Source organism: Anopheles moucheti, chromosome 2 (genome assembly GCF_943734755.1).
Source record: "Anopheles moucheti chromosome 2, idAnoMoucSN_F20_07, whole genome shotgun sequence".
Classification (NCBI taxonomy): Eukaryota; Metazoa; Arthropoda; class Insecta; order Diptera; family Culicidae; genus Anopheles; species Anopheles moucheti.
In genome coordinates this window covers 28,371,935-28,379,765 of record NC_069140.1, presented here as the reverse complement: position 1 = coordinate 28,379,765, position 7,831 = coordinate 28,371,935, and positions in this window count along the sequence as shown.

The window sequence follows — 7,831 nt, the reverse complement described above, 5'->3', positions numbered from 1 at the left end:
GGACACAAGATGGCGGCCAAGATGGCGGCCAAGATGGCGAACAAGATGGCGGACAAGATGGCGGACAAGATGGCGGACAAGATGGCGGCCAAGATGGCGAACAAGATGGCGGACAAGATGGCGGACAAGATGGCGGCCAAGATGGTGGACAAGATGGCAAACACAAGATGGCGTCCAAGATGGTGGACAAGATGGCAAACACAAGATGGCGTCCAAGATGGTGGACAAGATGGCGAACAAGATGGCGGACAAGATGGCGGACAAGATGGCGGACAAGATGGCGGCCAAGATGGCGGCCAAGATGGAGGACAAGATGGCGGACAAGATGGCGTCCAAGATGGCGGACAAGATGGCGGCCAAGATGGCGGACAAGATGGCGGCCAAGATGGTGGACAAGATGGCGAACAAGATGGCGGACAAGATGGCGGACAAGATGGCGGACAAGATGGCGGCCAAGATGGCGGACACAAGATGGCGGCCAAGATGGCGGCCAAGATGGCGGCCAAGATGGCGGCCAAGATGGAGGACAAGATGGCGGACAAGATGGCGTCCAAGATGGCGGACAAGATGGCGGCCAAGATGGCGGACAAGATGGCGGCCAAGATGGCGGACACAAGATGGCGGCCAAGATGGCGGCCAAGATGGCGGCCAAGATGGAGGACAAGATAACGGACAAGATGGCGTCCAAGATGGCGGACAAGATGGCGGCCAAGATGGCGGACAAGATGGCGGCCAAGATGGTGGACAAGATGGCGAACAAGATGGCGGACAAGATGGCGGACAAGATGGCGGACAAGATGGCGGCCAAGATGGCGGACACAAGATGGCGGCCAAGATGGCGGCCAAGATGGCGGCCAAGATGGAGGACAAGATGGCGGACAAGATGGCGTCCAAGATGGCGGACAAGATGGCGGCCAAGATGGCGGACAAGATGGCGGCCAAGATGGTGGACAAGATGGCGAACAAGATGGCGGACAAGATGGCGTCCAAGATGGCGGACAAGATGGCGGCCAAGATGGCGGACAAGATGGCGGCCAAGATGGTGGACAAGATGGCGAACAAGATGGCGGACAAGATGGCGGACAAGATGGCGAACAAGATGGCGGACAAGATGGCGGACAAGATGGCGGACAAGATGGCGGCCAAGATGGCGGCCAAGATGGAGGACAAGATGGCGGACAAGATGGCGTCCAAGATGGCGGACAAGATGGCGGCCAAGATGGCGGACAAGATGGCGGCCAAGATGGAGGACAAGATGGCGGACAAGATGGCGTCCAAGATGGCGGACAAGATGGCGGCCAAGATGGCGGACAAGATGGCGGCCAAGATGGTGGACAAGATGGCGAACAAGATGGCGGACAAGATGGCGGACAAGATGGCGGACAAGATGGCGGCCAAGATGGCGGACACAAGATGGCGGCCAAGATGGCGGACAACATGGCGGACAAGATGGCGGACAAGATGGCGGACAAGATGGCGGACACAAGATGGCGGACAAGATGGCAAACACAAGATGGCGTCCAAGATGGCGGCCAAGATGGCGGCCAAGATGGTGGACAAGATGGCGGACAAGATGGCGGACAAGATGGCGGACACAAGATGGCGGCCAAGATGGCGGCCAAGATGGCGGCCAAGATGGTGGACAAGATGGCGGACAAGATGGCGGACAAGATGGCGGACAAGATGGCGGCCAAGATGGTGGACAAGATGGCGGACAAGATGGCGTCCAAGATGGCGGACAAGATGGCGGCCAAGATGGCGGACAAGATGGCGGACAAGATGGCGGACAAGATGGCGGCCAAGATGGCGGACACAAGATGGCGGCCAAGATGGCGGCCAAGATGGCGGCCAAGATGGAGGACAAGATGGCGGACAAGATGGCGTCCAAGATGGCGGACAAGATGGTGGACAAGATGGCGGACAAGATGGCGGACAAGATGGCGGACACAAGATGGCGGACACAAGATGGCGGCCAAGATGGCGGCCAAGATGGCGGCCAAGATGGCGAACAAGATGGCGGACAAGATGGCGGACAAGATGGCGGACAAGATGGCGGCCAAGATGGCGAACAAGATGGCGGACAAGATGGCGGACAAGATGGCGGCCAAGATGGTGGACAAGATGGCAAACACAAGATGGCGTCCAAGATGGCGGACAAGATGGCGAACAAGATGGCGGACAAGATGGCGGACAAGATGGCGGACAAGATGGCGGCCAAGATGGCGGCCAAGATGGAGGACAAGATGGCGGCCAAGATGGCGGACAAGATGGCGGCCAAGATGGTGGACAAGATGGCGGACAAGATGGCGGACAAGATGGCAAACACAAGATGGCGGCCAAGATGGCGGCCAAGATGGCGGCCAAGATGGAGGACAAGATGGCGGACAAGATGGCGTCCAAGATGGCGGACAAGATGGCGGCCAAGATGGCGGACAAGATGGCGGCCAAGATGGTGGACAAGATGGCGGACAAGATGGCGGACAAGATGGCAAACACAAGATGGCGTCCAAGATGGTGTACAAGATGGCGAACAAGATGGCGGACAAGATGGCGGACAAGATGGCGGACAAGATGGCGGCCAAGATGGCGGACACAAGATGGCGGCCAAGATGGCGGCCAAGATGGCGGCCAAGATGGAGGACAAGATGGCGGACAAGATGGCGGCCAAGATGGCGGACAAGATGGCGGCCAAGATGGCGGACAAGATGGCGGCCAAGATGGTGGACAAGATGGCGGACAAGATGGCGGACAAGATGGCAAACACAAGATGGCGTCCAAGATGGTGGACAAGATGGCGAACAAGATGGCGGACAAGATGGAGGACAAGATGGCGGCCAAGATGGCGGACAAGATGGCGGCCAAGATGGTGGACAAGATGGCGGACAAGATGGCGGACAAGATGGCGTCCAAGATGGCGGACAAGATGGCGGCCAAGATGGCGGACAAGATGGCGGCCAAGATGGTGGACAAGATGGCGGACAAGATGGCGGACAAGATGGCAAACACAAGATGGCGTCCAAGATGGTGGACAAGATGGCGAACAAGATGGCGGCCAAGATGGAGGACAAGATGGCGGACAAGATGGCGTCCAAGATGGCGGACAAGATGGCGGCCAAGATGGCGGACAAGATGGCGGCCAAGATGGTGGACAAGATGGCGGACAAGATGGCGGACAAGATGGCGGACAAGATGGCGGCCAAGATGGTGGACAAGATGGCGGACAAGATGGCGTCCAAGATGGCGGACAAGATGGCGGCCAAGATGGCGGACAAGATGGCGGACAAGATGGCGGACAAGATGGCGGCCAAGATGGCGGACACAAGATGGCGGCCAAGATGGCGGCCAAGATGGCGGCCAAGATGGAGGACAAGATGGCGGACAAGATGGCGTCCAAGATGGCGGACAAGATGGCGGCCAAGATGGCGGACAAGATGGCGGCCAAGATGGTGGACAAGATGGCGGACAAGATGGCGGCCAAGATGGCGGCCAAGATGGCGGCCAAGATGGCGGCCAAGATGGCGGCCAAGATGGCGGCCAAGATGGAGGACAAGATGGCGGACAAGATGGCGTCCAAGATGGCGGACAAGATGGCGGCCAAGATGGCGGACAAGATGGCGGCCAAGATGGTGGACAAGATGGCGGACAAGATGGCGGACAAGATGGCAAACACAAGATGGCGTCCAAGATGGTGGACAAGATGGCGAACAAGATGGCGGACAAGATGGCGGACAAGATGGCGGACAAGATGGCGGCCAAGATGGCGGACACAAGATGGCGGCCAAGATGGCGGCCAAGATGGCGGCCAAGATGGAGGACAAGATGGCGGACAAGATGGCGGCCAAGATGGCGGACAAGATGGCGTCCAAGATGGCGGACAAGATGGCGGCCAAGATGGCGGACAAGATGGCGGCCAAGATGGTGGACAAGATGGCGGACAAGATGGCGGACAAGATGGCAAACACAAGATGGCGTCCAAGATGGCGGCCAAGATGGCGGCCAAGATGGCGGCCAAGATGGTGGACAAGACGGCGGACAAGATGGCGGACAAGATGGCGGACACAAGATGGCGGCCAAGATGGCGGCCAAGATGGCGGCCAAGATGGCGGACAAGATGGCGGACAAGATGGCGTCCAAGATGGCGGACAAGATGGCGGCCAAGATGGCGGACAAGATGGCGGCCAAGATGGTGGACAAGATGGCGGACAAGATGGCGTCCAAGATGGCGGACAAGATGGCGGCCAAGATGGCGGACAAGATGGCGGCCAAGATGGTGGACAAGATGGCGGACAAGATGGCGGACAAGATGGCAAACACAAGATGGCGTCCAAGATGGTGGACAAGATGGCGGACAAGATGGCGGCCAAGATGGCGGCCAAGATGGAGGACAAGATGGCGGACAAGATGGCGTCCAAGATGGCGGACAAGATGGCGGCCAAGATGGCGGACACAAGATGGCGGCCAAGATGGCGGCCAAGATGGCGGCCAAGATGGAGGACAAGATGGCGGACAAGATGGCGGACAAGATGGCGGCCAAGATGGCGGACACAAGATGGCGGCCAAGATGGCGGACAACATGGCGGACAAGATGGCGGACAAGATGGCGGACAAGATGGCGGACACAAGATGGCGGACAAGATGGCAAACACAAGATGGCGTCCAAGATGGCGGCCGAGATGGCGGCCAAGATGGCGGCCAAGATGGTGGACAAGATGGCGGACAAGATGGCGGACAAGATGGCGGACACAAGATGGCGGCCAAGATGGCGGCCAAGATGGCGGCCAAGATGGAGGACAAGATGGCGGACAAGATGGCGTCCAAGATGGCGGACAAGATGGCGGCCAAGATGGCGGACAAGATGGCGGCCAAGATGGTGGACAAGATGGCGGACAAGATGGCGGACAAGATGGCAAACACAAGATGGCGTCCAAGATGGTGGACAAGATGGCGAACAAGATGGCGGACAAGATGGCGGACAAGATGGCGGACAAGATGGCGGCCAAGATGGCGGACAAGATGGCAAACACAAGATGGCGTCCAAGATGGCGGCCAAGATGGCGGCCTAGATGGAGGACAAGATGGCGGACAAGATGGCGTCCAAGATGGCGGACAAGATGGCGGCCAAGATGGTGGACAAGATGGCGGACAAGATGGCGGACAAGATGGCAAACACAAGATGGCGGCCAAGATGGCGGCCAAGATGGCGGCCAAGATGGAGGACAAGATGGCGGACAAGATGGCGTCCAAGATGGCGGACAAGATGGCGGCCAAGATGGCGGACAAGATGGCGGCCAAGATGGTGGACAAGATGGCGGACAAGATGGCGGACAAGATGGCAAACACAAGATGGCGTCCAAGATGGTGGACAAGATGGCGAACAAGATGGCGGACAAGATGGCGGACAAGATGGCGGACAAGATGGCGGCCAAGATGGCGGACACAAGATGGCGGCCAAGATGGCGGACAAGATGGCGGCCAAGATGGTGGACAAGATGGCGGACAAGATGGCGGACAAGATGGCAAACACAAGATGGCGGACAAGATGGCGGCCAAGATGGCGGACACAAGATGGCGGCCAAGATGGCGGCCAAGATGGCGGCCAAGATGGAGGACAAGATGGCGGACAAGATGGCGGACAAGATGGCGGACAAGATGGCGGCCAAGATGGCGGACAAGATGGCGGCCAAGATGGTGGACAAGATGGCGGACAAGATGGCGGACAAGATGGCGGACAAGATGGCTGCCAAGATGGCGGACAAGATGGCGGACAAGATGGCGGCCAAGATGGCGGCCAAGATGGCGGCCAAGATGGTGGACAAGATGGCGGACAAGATGGCGGACAAGATGGCGGACAAGATGGCGGACAAGATGGCGTACACAAAACGGCGGACAAGATGGCGACCAAGATGGCGGACAAGATGGCGAACAAGATGGCGACCAAGATGGCGGACAAGATGGTGGACACAAAATGGCGGACAAGATGGCGACCAAGATGGCGGACAAGATGGTGGACAAGATGGCGGACAAGATGGCGGACAAGATGGCTTACAAGATGGCGGACAAGATGGCGGACAAGATGGCGGCCAAGATGGCGGACAAGATGGCGGACAAGATGGCGAACAAGATGGCGGCCAAGATGGCGAACAAGAAGGCGGCCAAGATGGCGGACAAGATGGCGGACAAGATGGCGGACAAGATGGCGGCCAAGATGGCGGACACAAATTGGCGGACAAGATGGCGGACAAGATGGAGGACAAGATGGCGGACAAGATGGCGGCCAAGATGGCGGACAAGATGGCGGCCAAGATGGCGGACAAGATGGAGGACAAGATGGCGGACAAGATGGCGGCCAAGATGGCGGACAAGATGGCGGACAAGATGGCGGACAAGATGGCGGACTAGATGGCGGCCAAGATGGTGGACAAGATGGCGGACAAGATGGCGGACAAGATGGCGGACACAAGATGGCGGCCAAGATGGCGGCCAAGATGGCGGCCAAGATGGCGGCCAAGATGGAGGACAAGATGGCGGACAAGATGGCGTCCAAGATAGCGGACAAGATGGCGGACAAGATGGCGGCCAAGATGGCGGACAAGATGGCGGCCAAGATGGTGGACAAGATGGCAAACACAAGATGGCGTCCAAGATGGTGGACAAGATGGCGAACAAGATGGCGGACAAGATGGCGGACAAGATGGCGGACAAGATGGCGGCCAAGATGGCGGACACAAGATGGCGGCCAAGATGGTGGACAAGATGGCGGACAAGATGGCGGACAAGATGGCAAACACAAGATGGCGGCCAAGATGGCGGACAACATGGCGGACAAGATGGCGGACAAGATGGCGGACAAGATGGCGGACAAGATGGCGTCCAAGATGGCGGACAAGATGGCGGCCAAGATGGCGGACAAGATGGCGGCCAAGATGGTGGACAAGATGGCAAACACAAGATGGCGTCCAAGATGGTGGACAAGATGGCGAACAAGATGGCGTCCAAGATGGCGGCCAAGATGGCGGACAAGATGGCGGCCAAGATGGTGGACAAGATGGCAAACACAAGATGGCGTCCAAGATGGTGGACAAGATGGCGAACAAGATGGCGGACAAGATGGCGGACAAGATGGCGGACAAGATGGCGGCCAAGATGGCGGACAAGATGGTGGACAAGATGGCGGACAAGATGGCGGACAAGATGGCGGACACAAGATGGCGGCCAAGATGGCGGCCAAGATGGCGGCCAAGATGGAGGACAAGATGGCGGACAAGATGGCGTCCAAGATGGCGGACAAGATGGCGGCCAAGATGGCGGACAAGATGGCGGACAAGATGGCGGACAAGATGGCGGCCAAGATGGTGGACAAGATGGCGGACAAGATGGCGGACAAGATGGCGGACACAAGATGGCGGCCAAGATGGCGGCCAAGATGGAGGACAAGATGGCGGACAAGATGGCGTCCAAGATGGCGGACAAGATGGCGGCCAAGATGGCGGACAAGATGGCGGCCAAGATGGTGGACAAGATGGCGGACAAGATGGCGGACAAGATGGCAAACACAAGATGGCGTCCAAGATGGTGGACAAGATGGCGAACAAGATGGCGGACAAGATGGCGGACAAGATGGCGGCCAAGATGGCGGACACAAGATGGCGGACAAGATGGCGGCCAAGATGGTGGAGAAGATGGCGGACAAGATGGCGGCCAAGATGGCGGACACAAGATGGCGGCCAAGATGGCGGACAACATGGCGGACAAGATGGCGGACAAGATGGCGGACAAGATGGCGGACAAAAGATGGCGGACAAGATGGCAAACACAAGATGGCGTCCAAGAT